This window comes from Cherax quadricarinatus, chromosome 1 (genome assembly GCF_038502225.1).
Source record: "Cherax quadricarinatus isolate ZL_2023a chromosome 1, ASM3850222v1, whole genome shotgun sequence".
Taxonomy (NCBI): Eukaryota; Metazoa; Arthropoda; class Malacostraca; order Decapoda; family Parastacidae; genus Cherax; species Cherax quadricarinatus.
Window position 1 is genome coordinate 3,777,882 of NC_091292.1, and position 16,326 is coordinate 3,794,207.

At 40.2% G+C, this 16,326-nt stretch overlaps 1 protein-coding gene across 12 annotated transcripts in view; it reads left to right on the plus strand.

Moving 5' to 3' along the window:
• The window catches only part of LOC128690850 (mucin-3B-like), a 245,985-nt gene that overhangs the window by 82,059 nt on the left and 147,600 nt on the right, over positions 1 to 16,326 (plus strand). The gene's annotated exons all lie outside the window — the stretch shown is intronic.

Consider the following 16,326-nt stretch of genomic DNA (forward strand, 5'->3'; position numbering starts at 1 on the left):
CTCTTGCTCTCTCTTGCTCTCTCTCTCTCTCTCTCTCTCTCTCTCTCTCTCTCTCTCTCTCTCTCTTGCTCTCTTGCTCTCTCTCTTGCTCTCTCTCTTGCTCTCTCTGCTCTCTCTCTCTTGCTCTCTCTCTTCTGCTCTCTTGCTCTCTCTCTCTTGCTCTCTCTCTCTTGCTCTCTCTTCTGCTCTCTCTCTCTGCTCTCTCTCTCTCTCTTCTCTCTCTTGCTCTACACAGGGTTTGACAAGGATCCCTAGCTTTATTGACAGCTATTTACAGGTTTAGGATTCCTAACTTTATTGACAAGCTAAGAGCTGTTACCTACATCAGCTCATTTGAAAGCATTTTTATTGTTATGAGACATACAAGTAGGAAACAGGATGAAGTTGGAGCCATCTGTGGGCCAGCATTTTCATTTGATCAACTGACTTTATCTCGTTGACATCATTATGCTGTCTGATGTGCTTCCATACTCTAGTCATCCTGGGTATGTATGATCTCAGATGGAGTGATGTTCTGGAGAAGGGTACAGCCAGAGGTGAAGTTGCTGCTTTCTGCCCATCTTGTGGCATAAAAGCTTGTTTCACGCTGTCCTCGCGGAGCGCTCTCTCAACTCTCTCTCTCTCTCTCTCTCTCTCTCTCTCTCTCTCTCTCTCTCTCTCTCTCTCTCTCTCTCTCTCTCTCTCTCTCTCTCTCTCTCTCTCTCTCTCTCTCTCTCTCTCTCTCTCTCTCTCTCTCTCTCTCTCTCTCTCTCTCTCTCTCTCTCTCTCTCTCTCTCTCTCTCTCTCTCTCTCTCTCTCTCTCTCTCTCTCTCTCTCTCTCTCTCTCTCTCTCTCTCTCTCTCTATATATATATATATATATATATATATATACATATATATATAAACATACATACATATATATATATATATATATATATATATGCATCAGGGAAGAGAGAGGTGAAGGTTTATAAACTAAAAGAGGAGGCAGTTAGGGTAAGATATAAACAGCTATTGGAGGATAGATGGGCTAATGAGAGCATAGGCAATGGGGTCGAAGAGGTATGGGGTAGGTTTAAAAATGTAGTGTTAGAGTGTTCAGCAGAAGTTTGTGGTTACAGGAAAGTGGGTGCAGGAGGGAAGAGGAGCGATTGGTGGAATGATGATGTAAAGAGAGTAGTAAGGGAGAAAAAGTTAGCATATGAGAAGTTTTTACAAAGTAGAAGTGATGCAAGGAGGGAAGAGTATATGGAGAAAAAGAGAGAGGTTAAGAGAGTGGTGAAGCAATGTAAAAAGAAAGCAAATGAGAGAGTGGGTGAGATGTTATCAACAAATTTTGTTGAAAATAAGAAAATGTTTTGGAGTGAGATTAACAAGTTAAGAAAGCCTAGAGAACAAATGGATTTATCAGTTAAAAATAGGAGAGGAGAGTTATTAAATGGAGAGTTAGAGGTATTGGGAAGATGGAGGGAATATTTTGAGGAATTGTTAAATGTTGATGAAGATAGGGAAGCTGTGATTTCGTGTATAGGGCAAGGAGGAATAACATCTTGTAGGAGTGAGGAAGAGCCAGTTGTGAGTGTGGGGGAAGTTCGTGAGGCAGTAGGTAAAATGAAAGGGGGTAAGGCAGCCGGGATTGATGGGATAAAGATAGAAATGTTAAAAGCAGGTGGGGATATAGTTTTGGAGTGGTTGGTGCAATTATTTAATAAATGTATGGAAGAGGGTAAGGTACCTAGGGATTGGCAGAGAGCATGCATAGTTCCTTTGTATAAAGGCAAAGGGGATAAAAGAGAGTGCAAAAATTATAGGGGGATAAGTCTGTTGAGTGTACCTGGTAAAGTGTATGGTAGAGTTATAATTGAAAGAATTAAGAGTAAGACGGAGAATAGGATAGCAGATGAACAAGGAGGCTTTAGGAAAGGTAGGGGGTGTGTGGACCAGGTGTTTACAGTGAAACATATAAGTGAACAGTATTTAGATAAGGCTAAAGAGGTCTTTGTGGCATTTATGGATTTGGAAAAGGCGTATGACAGGGTGGATAGGGGGGCAATGTGGCAGATGTTGCAAGTGTATGGTGTAGGAGGTAGGTTACTGAAAGCAGTGAAGAGTTTTTACGAGGATAGTGAGGCTCAAGTTAGAGTATGTAGGAAAGAGGGAAATTTTTTCCCAGTAAAAGTAGGCCTTAGACAAGGATGTGTGATGTCACCGTGGTTGTTTAATATATTTATAGATGGGGTTGTAAGAGAAGTAAATGCAAGGGTCTTGGCAAGAGGCATGGAGTTAAAAGATAAAGAATCACACACAAAGTGGGAGTTGTCACAGCTGCTCTTTGCTGATGACACTGTGCTCTTGGGAGATACTGAAGAGAAGTTGCAGAGATTGGTGGATGAATTTGGTAGGGTGTGCAAAAGAAGAAAATTAAAGGTGAATACAGGAAAGAGTAAGGTTATGAGGATAACAAAAAGATTAGGTGATGAAATATTGAATATCAGATTGGAGGGAGAGAGTATGGAGGAGGTGAACGTATTCAGATATTTGGGAGTGGACGTGTCAGCGGATGGGTCTATGAAAGATGAGGTGAATCATAGAATTGATGAGGGAAAAAGAGTGAGTGGTGCACTTAGGAGTCTGTGGAGACAAAGAACTTTGTCCTTGGAGGCAAAGAGGGAAATGTATGAGAGTATAGTTTTACCAACGCTCTTATATGGGTGTGAAGCGTGGGTGATGAATGTTGCAGCGAGGAGAAGGCTGGAGGCAGTGGAGATGTCATGTCTGAGGGCAATGTGTGGTGTGAATATAATGCAGAGAATTCGTAGTTTGGAAGTTAGGAGGAGGTGCGGGATTACCAAAACTGTTGTCCAGAGGGCTGAGGAAGGGTTGTTGAGGTGGTTCGGACATGTAGAGAGAATGGAGCGAAACAGAATGACTTCAAGAGTGTATCAGTCTGTAGTGGAAGGAAGGCGGGGTAGGGGTCGGCCTAGGAAAGGTTGGAGGGAGGGGGTAAAGGAGGTTTTGTGTGCGAGGGGCTTGGACTTCCAGCAGGCATGCATGAGCGTGTTTGATAGGAGTGAATGGAGACAAATGGTTTTTAATACTTGACGTGCTGTTGGAGTGTGAGCAAAGTAACATTTATGAAGGGATTCAGGGAAACCGGCAGGCCGGACTTGAGTCCTGGAGATGGGAAGTACAGTGCCTGCACTCTGAAGGAGGGGTGTTAATGTTGCAGTTTAAAAACTGTAGTGTAAAGCACCCTTCTGGCAAGACAGTGATGGAGTGAATGATGGTGAAAGTTTTTCTTTTTCGGGCCACCCTGCCTTGGTGGGAATCGGCCAGTGTGATAATAAAAAAAAAAAAAAAAATATATATATATATATATATATATATATATATTATATATATATATATATATATATATATATATATATATATATATATATATATATATATATATATATATATATATATATTATATGATACATTTATATATATATATATAATATATATATATATATATATATATTATATATATATATATATATATATATATATATATATATATATATATATATATATACAGGAGGGCCCCACTTATACGGCAGGTTAGGTTCCAGGCTACCGCCGTAAAGCGGAAACCGCCGTAAAGTGGAACACCCTTTTTTTCCACTTATAAATGCATACAAACACTAGATATCAAGTTTACACTAACATATATTAAGTTAGCAATAGAACCAGGCATCAAAAAACAATAAAAAAGTATAATACACACATAGTGCACTCATTACTTACCTTAAAATATTTATAGTCTTAATCTAGGGTGAGACAAGTAGTATTTATTGTAAGAAATCAAGTGTGGTATGTATGGTGTCAGCCAGGCTACCATACCAGGCCACCCCACCCACACATACTATTCTATGATATTTAAGCATCCCAGAGCGATAAAATGTATATACTGTTCACTCATTACTTACCTTAAAATATTTGTAGTCTTAATGTAGGGTCAGGAGTAAGTAAATGAGATAAAACGAATAAATGAGAGAGAGAAAGAATGAGTACATGAGAGGGGACAGGCGCAGAGTTATGTAAACAAACCAGGCGAACGTAAGTTTTGTAAACAAACGAAGTGTACACGTCTGGTTTGTGTACAAGTTACATTGTGTACAGGTTGTCTCTACATTGATATGGTAGAATTAATAAAGAAGAACACTCCCATTCTCATGTAACATCATTTTGAGAAGAAATGAAGCTCTGAGTGAAGGCAATGGAAATAAGTCACACTGACTTTTTTGGGTTATCCTAGGTTCTCTACACATATGTTGTTATGTATGTTAATCTATGTAACTGTATTTGTGTATACCTGAATAAACTTACTTACATACATACGAAAGGAATAATTTTCTACAGTTACCCCCAGTAACACATTTTCTCTTATGTTAGATTAGAGAAAATGTTATTCTTGGCGTCACTTGTACAAGTTATGTGGCTCCTACATCTTATATTTATGTTTATTTATTCTATTGTGGGGTGTATTTATCATCTTTTTATGTTATGTATCGTGTTTATTATATAATTTTGAAAAAAATATCATGGATGGATTAATGAAAATGTGTATATTAACGTAATATACGACATTTAATGAGACTCGGTGAGTATTGTTATTATTATTATTATCATTTCTAATATGGCGTCACTTGTGCAAGTCGTCTGCTACCACATCTCACATTTATGTTTATTTATTCTACTGTGGGGTGTATTTATCTTATTTATATGTTATGCATCGTGTTTATTATATTTTGAAAAAAATATCATAGATGGATTAATGAAAATGCGTATATTAACGTAATATACGACATTTAAATGACTCAATGATTATTATTATCATTACTAATATGACGTCTGGAGACATAAGACACTTAACGATTTTAATGTGTACCTGCATGCCAGCACAGTATGTAAGTTTATTTAGGTACAGGTATACATAAGTATAATTATCAGAGTATATATAAAATATGAAATAACTTTTAAAAACATTTGAAATTTTGGAGTTTCCAGACAAAATGGAGAGACTTAGTGCTTACTGAGCTCACGGAGAATGTAAACCAACAGGGTGGGGCGCGGTGACCGTATTAGAAAGTCAGGTGGGGGGAGCCGTTTAGCGAGTTTTGGTCATAATTTGAAATGTCCGTATTAGCGGAACGCCGTAAAGTGAAACGCCGTAAAGCGGGGCCCTCCTGTGTATATATATATATATATATATACACACACACACACACACACACACACACACACACACACACACACACACACACACACACACACACACACACACACACACACCTGGAGTTTACCTACAACCTATTCCATATACTTGTAACATCTGCCACATTGCTCCCCTATCCACTCTATCATATGCCTTTTCTAAATACATAAGTGCAATAAAAACTTACCTACTTTTATCTAAATACTGTTCACATATATGCTTCAATGTAAACACTTGATCTACACATCCCCTACCCACTCTAAAACCTCCTTCCTTCATATATATATATATATATATATATATACAGTGGACCCCCGGTTAACGATATTTTTTCACTCCATAAGTATGTTCAGGTGCCAGTACTGACCGAATTTATTCCCATAAGGAATATTGTGAAGTAGATTAGTCCATTTCAGACCCCCAAACATACACGTACAAACGCACTTACATAAATACACTTACATAATTGGTCGCATTCGGAGGTAATCGTTATGCGGGGGTCCACTGTATATATATATATATATATATATATATATATATATATATATATATATATATATAATTTTTTTTTTTTTTTTTTTTTTTTTTCAACAAGTCGGCCGTCTCCCACCGAGGCAGGGTTACCCAAAAAAGAAAGAAAATCCCCAAAAAGAAAATACTTTCATCATCATTCAACACTTTCACCACACTCGCACATTATCACTGTTTTTGCAGAGGTGCTCAGAATACAACAGTCTAGAAGCATACACATATAAAGATACACAACATATCCCTCCAAACTGCCAATATCCCAAACCCCTCCTTTAAAGTGCAGGCATTGTACTTCCCATTTCCAGGACTCAAGTCCGACTATATGAAAATAACCGGTTTCCCTGAATCCCTTCACTAAATATTACCCTGCTCACACTCCAACAGATCGTCAGGTCCCAAGTACCATTCGTCTCCATTCACTCCTATCTAACACGCTCACGTACGCTTGCTGGAAGTCCAAGCCCCTTGCCCACAAAACCTCCTTTACCCCCTCTCTCCAACCCTTTCGAGGACGACCCCTACCCCGCCTTCTTTCCCCTATAGATTTATATGCTTTCCATGTCATTCTACTTTGATCCATTCTCTCTAAATGACCAAACCACCTCAACAACCCCTCTTCTGCCCTCTGACTAATACTTTTATTAACTCCACACCTTCTCCTAATTTCCACACTCCGAATTTTCTGCATAATATTTACACCACACATTGCCCTTAAACAGGACATCTCCACTGCCTCCAACCGTCTCCTCGCTGCTGCATTTACCACCCAAGCTTCACACCCATATAAGAGTGTTGGTACTACTATACTTTCATACATTCCCTTCTTTGCCTCCATAGATAACGTTTTTTGACTCCACATATACCTCAACGCACCACTCACCTTTTTTCCCTCATCAATTCTATGATTAACCTCATCCTTCATAAATCCATCCGCCGACACGTCAACTCCCAAGTATCTGAAAACATTCACTTCTTCCATACTCCTCCCCAATTTGATATCCAATTTTTCTTTATCTAAATCATTTGACACCCTCATCACCTTACTCTTTTCTATGTTCACTTTCAACTTTCTACCTTTACACACATTCCCAAACTCATCCACTAACCTTTGCAATTTTTCTTTATATATATATATATATATATATATATATATATATATATATATATATATATATATATATATATATATATATATATATATACACACACACACACACACACACACATGTATATAATATGCACTTGGAATTTCACTATTCTTTCACAGTGGTTGTTCTGCATATTGTGATATCACACCGTTTACTATGATTTTATTGTATATACAGTGGACCCCTGGATATCGGCCAGTGCGGATTTCGGCCAAATCAGATTTCGGCCGCTTTGTTGTTGGCCGAAATTCTATCCTGGATTTTGGCCGGCAACTTGGAAATCGGCTGTATTGGACGTGTCAGCCTGCCACTCTGCCGTGTTCATGAGACCGTACAGTGGACCCCCGATGTACGATGTCCCCAACCTACGTTAAAACCGACCTACGATGCTTTTCAGTGTATAAATTTGACCCCGGCGTATGTTGAAAAACTCGACGTACAGCATTCGTCCGGTACCGCGTCCACAAGTCTGTCCGCCTGAGCACGCCTCAGCTGGCCTGCCTTCAGTTAGTATGCCAATGTTTACAAGCCAGAGCGGTTGCTCCCACGCATACATTTTGAATACAGTATTTTGTATTATTCCAGTGTTTTTAGTGCTTCTAACTGTTAAATAAGCCATCATGAGCCCAAAGAAAGCTTCTAGTGCCAACCCTGTGGTAAAAGGGTGAGAAATACAGTATTATCGAAATACTATCGTACCACAGTCAGCTGCTGCTGCTGCTGTAGCACCGTCAGCTGCTGCTGCTGCTGTAGCACCAGCTGCTGCTGTTGCTGTAGCACCGTCAGTTGCTGCTGCTGCTGTAGCACCGTCAGCTGCTGCTGCTGTAGCACCGTTGTTGGTGTGGCTAATCAAGAATACCGAGAAACAATTAACCCCATAGGGTTAGCCACCCAAGATAACCCAAAAAAAGTCTACTAACATCCAGGTGAACAGAAAAAAATGCCTGGAACTAGTGCTCATATTGGTGAATTTAAGGTCAACAAAGGTTGGTTTGAGAGATTTAAGAATCGTAGTGACATGCACAGTATGATAAGGCCTGTTCTGGAAGAAAATGCCAAACAGGACCTACATTGCTCAGGAGGAAAAGGCATTCCCAGGACACAGTGTCTCATCAGTCATTGCAGCATTTTCAATAAAGGTAAGTGTCATTTATTCTTCATTTAGTAGAGTAGTACATGCACTTTATATATTGTGCATGTACTACTCTACTATTGTGCGTGTATCCTTCTTTTTGTGTGTAGGAAAATGTATATGTCATGTGGTAAAAATTTTTTTTTTCATACTTTTGGGTGTCTTGCATGGATTAATTTGATTTCCATTACATGTATTTCTTATGGGGAAAATTAATTCGACTTACGATAATTTCGTCTTACGATGTGTTCTCAGGAATGGATTAATATCGTAAGTCTGGGGTCCACTGTATTTCGTTATAATCCATTCTTTTTTGTAGTTGTTTATTGAGTGCGACTGCGAAATAAGCCACCATGGGCCCAAAGAAAGTTCCTAGTGCCAGTCCTTTGGTGAAGAAAGTCAGAAACTCGATAGAATTCATTGACAAAATCTTGTCCCACTTCAGGCAAATCTTAGAGACGCCAGAAACAGACGTCTCTGGACAGTTTTTCTTGTGCGACAAGGGTGCAGTGACTCTGAAGCTGGTCCTAGTGCCAGTAAAAGACAAAGAAGGGAAGTAATCCCAGGCAGGGACTTGATACCTGAAGTCCTTATGAAGGGGGATTACCCTTCCAAACAGTAGCCCCAACTCCCTCTCACCTCCTCGCCTTCTTCAATATGCCAATGAGAGTCTTCAATAAAGGTATGTAATGTTCATTTATCATTAAAATTTGTGCTTTATATTTATTTTTCATTGTTTTCTGTATGTAAAACTATAGTTAATCTTTAAAAAATGTATTTTTTGTTAATATTTTTGGGTGTCTATAACGGATTAATTGTATTTACATTAATTCTTATGGGAAATATTACTTCGATTTTCGGCCTTATCGGATTTACACTGACCTTCTGGGATGGATAACAGCCAAAATCTGGGGTTCCACTGTGTGTACTCACCTAGTTGAGGTTGCAGGGGTCGAGTGGGTGGAGTCCTAGCTCCTGGCCCCACCTCTTCACTGGTCGCTACTAGGTCACTCTCCCTGAACCGTGGGCTTTATCATGCCTCTGTGTGTGCTTTATATACATATACAGTGGACCCCCGCATAACGATGGCATCGCATAGCGATTTTTCCGCATAACGATTACTTTTATCGCAAAATTTTTGCCGCGCATACCGATTAAAAACCCGCATACCGATTTTCGTCCGAGACGCGTCCAATGTGCCCTCAGCCAGCCTCACATGTGCCGCTCCGTCCCATTGTTTACCAGCCAGCCTCCGCGGTAACATCCAAGCATACACTCGGAATATTTCGTATTATTACAGTATTTTCGGTGCTGTTTCTGGAAAATAAGTGACCATGGGCCCCAAGAAAGCTTCTAGTGCCAACCCTGTGGTAAAAAGGGTGAGAATTAGTATGGAAATTAAGAAAGATTTTGAAGGGTTTGGGGCTAACCCTGAGAAGCCTATGCCAGTTGTGGAATCCATTGTGCCTACTTCAAAGATTAAGGAAATGTGTGCACAGTGGGTTGAACTGCAAACCTTTATAGATGAAAATCACCCTGACACAGCTGTTGCAAGCCGTGCTGTTGACTATTTCAATGACAATGTTGTGGCCCATTTTAGACAAATCGTAAAGGAACGGGAGGTACAGAGCTCTATGGACAGATTTGTTGTGCGACAGAGGTCCAGTGACTCTCAAGCTGGTCCTAGTGGCATTAAAAGAAGAAGGGAAGTAACCCCGGAAAAGGACTTGCTACCTCAAGTCGTAATGGAAGGGGATTCCCCTTCTAAACAGTAAGAAGATAATGCTCTCCCCTCCTCCCATCCCATCAATCATCACCAGATCTTCAATAAAAGTAAGTGTCATTTAATTGTGCATGCCTTTTTCAGTTTGTGTGTATTAAAATTAACATTTCATGTGGTAAAAAAAATTTTTTTTCATACTTTTGGGCGTCTTGCACGGATTAATTTGATTTCCATTATTTCTTATGGGGAAAATTCATTCGCATAACGATTATTTCGAATAACGATGAGCCCTCTTGCACGGATTAAAATCGTTAACCGGGGGTCCACTGTATGTTTGTGTGTGTGTGTTTGTACTCACCTAATTGTGGTTGCAGGGGTTGACTCTTAGCTCCTGGCCCCGCTTCTTCACTGGTCGCTACTGGGTCACTCACTGCATGCTCTGTGAGCTTTATGATACCTCTTCTTAAAGCTATGCATGGATCCTGCCTCCACCACCCCCCCCTCCAGACTATTCCACTTCCTGACAACTCTGTGACTGAAGAAATACTTCCTAACATCTCTGTGACTCATCCGAGTCTTCAACTTCCAATTGTGACCCCTTGTCACTGTGTCCCATCTCTGGAACATCTTATCTTTTTCCACCGTGTTGATTCCTCTCAGTATTTTGTGTGTTATCATGTTTCCCCGCCCCTCCTGTCCTCCAGTGTTGTAAGGTCAGTTTCCCTTAACCTCTCCTCATAGGACATGCCCCTTAGCTCCGGGACTAGTCTCGTTTCAAACCTTTGCAATTTCTCTAATTTCCTGACGTGCTTTCCCAGGTGTGGGTTCCAAACTGGTGCTGCATACTCTAATATAGGCCTGACGTACGTGGTGTACAGAGTTCTGAAGGACTCTTACTGAGATGGTGGAAAGCTATTTTTAGGTTTGTTAGTCGCCCATATGCTGCAACAGATATTTGGTTGATGTGCACCTCGGGAGATATGTTCAGTATTATACTCAACCTAAGATCCTTTTCCTGGAGTGAGGTTTGTAGCCTTTGGCCCCCTGTCATAATAATAATATCTTTATTTATTACACGTAAATGTAACCCCTTTTCCTGTAACAATTACTAAAAAGAATAAGAGGAACAAAATTGTCGAAGTGGGAAGTCTGAATATGCGTGGATGTTGTGCAAATGATAAGAAAGAGATGATTGTGGATGTTATGAATGAGAAGAAGCTGGATGTCCTGGCTTTAAGTGAAACAAAGCTGAAGGGGGTGGGAGAGTTTCAGTAGAGAGGAATAAATGGGATTAGGTCAGGGGTTTCAAATAGAGTTAGAGTTAAAGGAGTAGCAATAATGTTGAAGGACAAGTTATGGCAGGAAAAGAGGGAATGTAAATGTATTAATTCAAGGATTATGTGGAGTAAAATAAAGGTTGGATGTGAACAGTGGGTTATAGTAAGCGTATATGCACCTGGAGAAGAGAGAAGTGTAGAGAGAGAGAGATTTTGGGAAATGTCGAGTGAATGCGTGCGGAGTTTTGAACCAAGTGGGAGAGTAATGGTGGTTAGGGATTTCAATGCTAAAGTGGGCAAAAATGTTGTGGAGGGAGTAGTAGGTAAATTTGGGGTGCCAGGGGTAAATGAAAATGGGGAGCCTTTAACCCTTTGGGGGTTTTGGCCGTACTAGTACGGCTTATGCTCCAGGGTTTTTGACGTACTAGTACGCCTAAATTCTAGCACCCTCAAATCTAGTGAGAGAAAGCTGGTAGGCCTACATATGAAAGAATAGGTCTATGTGGTCAGTGTGCGCAATATAAAAAAAATCCTACAGCACACAGTGCATAATGAGAAAAAAAAACTTTGACCCTGTTTTTGGATTAAAACAGCGACTTTGCACTGTATTTTCGTATGGTATTTATTGTTGTATTCTAGTTTTCTTGGTCTCATTTTATAGAATGGAAGACATATTACAGAAATTGATATGATTTTGACTGGTGTTACAATGAAAAGTACCTTGAAATTGAGGTCAAAGTAGCAGAAATGTTCGATTTTTACCAAAGTTCAAAAGTAAGCAAATCATGCCAAGCATCCAATACACGTCAACTGGTGAGTCTAATAGTGTTCTTTCACAAGTGCGCTGATATTATTTATACCATTTCTACACTAATGCAGTAGTCTGCATAACGGTAAATCTATTTTTTGTAGGAATAAAAATTCAAAGTGGAAAGCCAAAGAAATATAAGAGGGGTATGGGGATGTGACTAACGAACAGAGAACTTGTTATTTTAGTGCCAGGAATGTCCTTCTTGTTTATTCTGGACCCTATTCGGAAATTGGCATCTTTTGAAATTTGTGTGAAATTGGCAAATTTGCTAAATTCTGATCACTTTATTGGATAGTTGAAATCGGTAAATGGGTGGTTTCTTGTACTCATTCAATAGAAAAAATGAAGTTCTCGCGAAATAGTTATGATTTTTGTCGACTAGTACACTGGAATTGGCCGAAAATAGGGCTCAAAGTGGGCAAAATCGCCGATGTGTAAACAGCGTCAAGACCGCTAACTTCGCAAGAGCATAATTCCGTAAGTTTTCCATCAGATACCATACTTTTGGTGTCATTATGATCGGGAAAAGATTTTCTATTGTTTCATAAGATTTTTTTTTTTTTTTTTTTTTTTTGAAATTTTGGCAACCCTGAGAACAAGTCTCTGAGAGGGCCTGGCGACCTCCAAAGGGTTAATTGAGCTATGTGTAGAAAGAGGCTTGTTAATAAGTAATACAAATTTTATGAAGAAGAGGATAAATATACAAGATATGATATAGCACGTAATGAAAGTTGTTTGTTAGATTATGTATTGGTGGATAAAAGGTTGATGGGTAGGCTCCAGGATGTACACGTTTATAGAGGGGCAACTGATATATCGGATCATTATTTAGTTGTAGCTACAGTTAGAGTAAGAGGTAGATAGGAAAAGAGGAAAATGGCAACAATAAGCAAGAGGGAGGTGAAAGTGTATAAACTAAGGGAGGAGGAAGTTCGGGTGAGATATAAGCAACTATTGGCAGAAAGAAGGGCTGGTGCAAGTATGAGTAGTGGGGGGGTTGAATAGGGTTGGAATAGTTTTAAAAATGCAGTATTAGAATGTGGGGCAGAAGTTTGTGGTTATAGGAGGGTGGGTGCAGGAGGAAAGAGGAATGATTGGTGGAATGATGAAGGAAAAGGTGTGATAAAAGAGAAAAAGTTAGCTTATGAGAGGTTTTTACAAAGCAGAAGTGTTATAAGAAGAGCAGAGTATATGGAGAGTGAAAGAAAGGTGAAGAGAGTGGCGAGAGAGTGCAAAAGGAGAGCAGATGATAGAGTGGGAGAGGCACTGTCAAGAAATTTTAATGAAAATAAGAAAAATTTTTGGAGTGAGTTAAAAAAGTTAAGAAAGCCTAGAGAACGAGTGGATTTGTCAGTTAAAAACAGAGTAGGGGAGTTAGTAGATGGAGAGATGGAGGTTTTGGGTAGATGGCAAGAATATTTTGAGGAACTTTTAAATGTTGACGGTGAAAGGGAAGCGGTAATTTCATACACTGGACAGGGAGGTATACCATCTTTTAGGAGTGAAGAAGAACAGGATGTGAGTGTAGGGGAGGTGCGTGAGGCATTATGTAGAATGAAAGGGGGTAAAGCAGCTGGAACTGACGGGATCATGACAGAAATGTTAAAGCAGGGGGGGATATAGTGTTGGAGTGGTTGGTATTTTTGTTTAATAAATGTATGAAAGAGGGGAAGGTACCTAGGGATTGGCAGAGAGCATGTATAGTCCCTTTATATAAAGGGAATGGGGACAAAAGAGATTGTAAAAATTATAGAGGAATAAGTTAACTGAGTATACCAGGAAAAGTGTACGGTAGGGTTATAATTGAAAGAATTAGAGGTAAGACAGAATGTAGGATTGCAGATGAGCAAGGAGGTTTCAGAGTGGGTAGGGGATGTGTAGATCAAGTGTTTACATTGAAGTGTATATGTGAACAGTATTTAGATAAAGGTAGGGAAGTTTTTATTGCTTATATGGATTTAGAAAAGGCATATGATAGAGTGGATAGAGGAGCAATGTGGCAGATGTTGCAAGTATGTATATGGAATAGGTGGCAAGTTACTAAATGCTGTAAAGAGTTTTTATGAGGATAGTGAGGCTCAGGTTAGGGTGTTGAGAAGAGAGGGAGACTACTTCCCAGTAAAAGTAGGTCTTAGACAGGGATGTGTAATGTCACCATGGTTGTTTAATATATTTATAGATGGGGTTGTAAAAGAAGTAAATGCTAGGGTGTTCGGGAAAGGGGTGGAATTAAATTATAGGGAATCAAATACAAAATGGGAAATGACACAGTTGCTTTTTGCTGATGATACTGTGCTTATGGGAGATTCTAAAGAAAAATTGCGAAGGTTAGTGGAGGAGTTTGGGAGTGTGTGTAAAGGGACAAAGTTGAAAGTGAACATAGAAAAGAGTAAGGTGATGAGGGTATCAAATGATTTAGATAAAGAAAAATTAGATATCAAATTGGGGAGGAGGAGTATGGAAGTAAATGCTTTCAGATACTTGGGAGTTGACGTGTCAGCGGATGGATTTATGAAGGATGAGGTTAATCATAGAATTGATGAGGGAGAAAAGGTGAGTGGTGCGTTGAGGTATATGTGGAAACAAAAAACGTTATCTATGGAGGCAGCGTGGAGGCGGTTGGAGGCAGCGGAGATGTCCTGTCTAAGGGCAATGTGTGGTGTAAATATTATGCAGAAAATTCGGAGTGTGGAAATTAGGAGAAGGTGTGGATTTAATAAAAGTATTAGCCAGAGGGCTGATGAGAGGTTGTTGAGGTGGTTTGGTTATTTAGAGAGAATGGATCAAAGTAGAATGGCATGGAGAGCGTATAAATCTGTAGGGGAAGGAAGGCGGGGTAGGGGTCGTCCTCAAAAAGGTTGGAAGGAAGGGGTAAGGGAGGTTTTGTGGGCGAAGTGCTTGGACTTCCAGCAGGCGTGCATTAGCGTGTTCAATAGGAGTGAATGGAGACGAATGGTATTTGGGACCTGACGATCTGTTGGAGTGTGAGCAGGGTAATATTTAGTGAAGGGATTCAGGGAAACCGCTTATTTTTATATAGCTGGACTCGAGTCTTGGAAATGGGAATTACAATGTCTGCACTCTAAAGGAGGGGTTCAGGATATTAGCAGTTTGGAGGGATATGTTATGTATCTTTATACATATATGCTTCTAAACTGTTGTGTTCTGGGCACCTCTGCAAAAACAGTGATTATGTGTGAGTGAGGTGAAAGTGTTGAATGATGATGAAAGTATTTTCTTTTTGGGGATTTCCTTTCTTTTTGGGTCACCCTGCCTTGGTGGGAAACGGCCGATTTGTTAAAAAAAAAAAAATGTACATGGTATACAGGCCTAGCTGACATCAGTGACATACTACTATATAGAAAGCCCCTTGTGATGCATAGTATTTCGGGCAAATTTGGTCCTTGTCCCAGGATGCGACCCACGCCAGATGACTAACTCCTAGGTATCCATTTTACTGATGGGTGAATGTAGACAACCGGTGTAAAGAAACACGCCCAGTGTTTCTACCCTCACTGTATGAAGCAAGAGCTTTAGTGACCAGGCTGTATTGTGTCTACGGTCTTGTTTGACCTTCCCCGATCTTCATGCCGTGTGTGTGTGTGTGTGTGTGTGTGTGTGTGTGTGTGTGTGTGTGTGTGTGTGTGTGTGTGTGTGTACTCGCCTAATTGTACTGACCTAATTGTGGTTGCAGGGGTCAAGACTCGGCTCCTGGCCCTGCCTCTTCACCGAGTGCTACTAGGTCTTCTCTCTCCCTGCTCCATGAGCTTTATCATACCTCATCTTAAAGCTATGTATGGTTCCTGCCTCCACTACCTCACTTGCTAGGCTATTCCACTTCCTGACTACTCTGACTGAAGAAATACTTCCTAACATCCCTTTGACTCATATGGGTTTTCAACTTCCAATTGTGACCCCTTGTTTCTGTGTCCCCTCTCTGGAACATCCTGTCTCTGTCCACCTTGTTTATTCCATGCAGTATTTTGTATATCATTATCATATCTCCCCTAACCCTCCTGTCCTCCAGTGTCATCAGGCCGATTTTCCTTAACCTTTCTTCATAGGACATTCCCTTTAGCTCTGGAACTAACCTTGTCACAAACCTTTGCACTTTCTCTAATTTCTTGACATGCTTGATCAAGTGTGGGTTCCAAACAGGTGCTGCATACTCCAGTATGGGCCTGACATACACGGTGTACAGTGTCTTGAATGATTCCTTACTAAGGTATTGGAACACTGTTCTCTGGTTTGTCAGGCGCCCATATGCTGCAGCAATTATCTGATTGATGTGTGCTTCCGGAAACATGCTCGGTGTTATACTCACCCCGAGATCTTTCTTCTTGAGTGAGGTTTGCAGTCTTTGGCCGCCTAACCTATACTCTGTCTGCGGTCTTCTGCGCCCTTCCCCGATCTTCGTGACTTTGCATTTGGCGGGGTTAAATTCGAGAAGCCAGTTGCTGGAC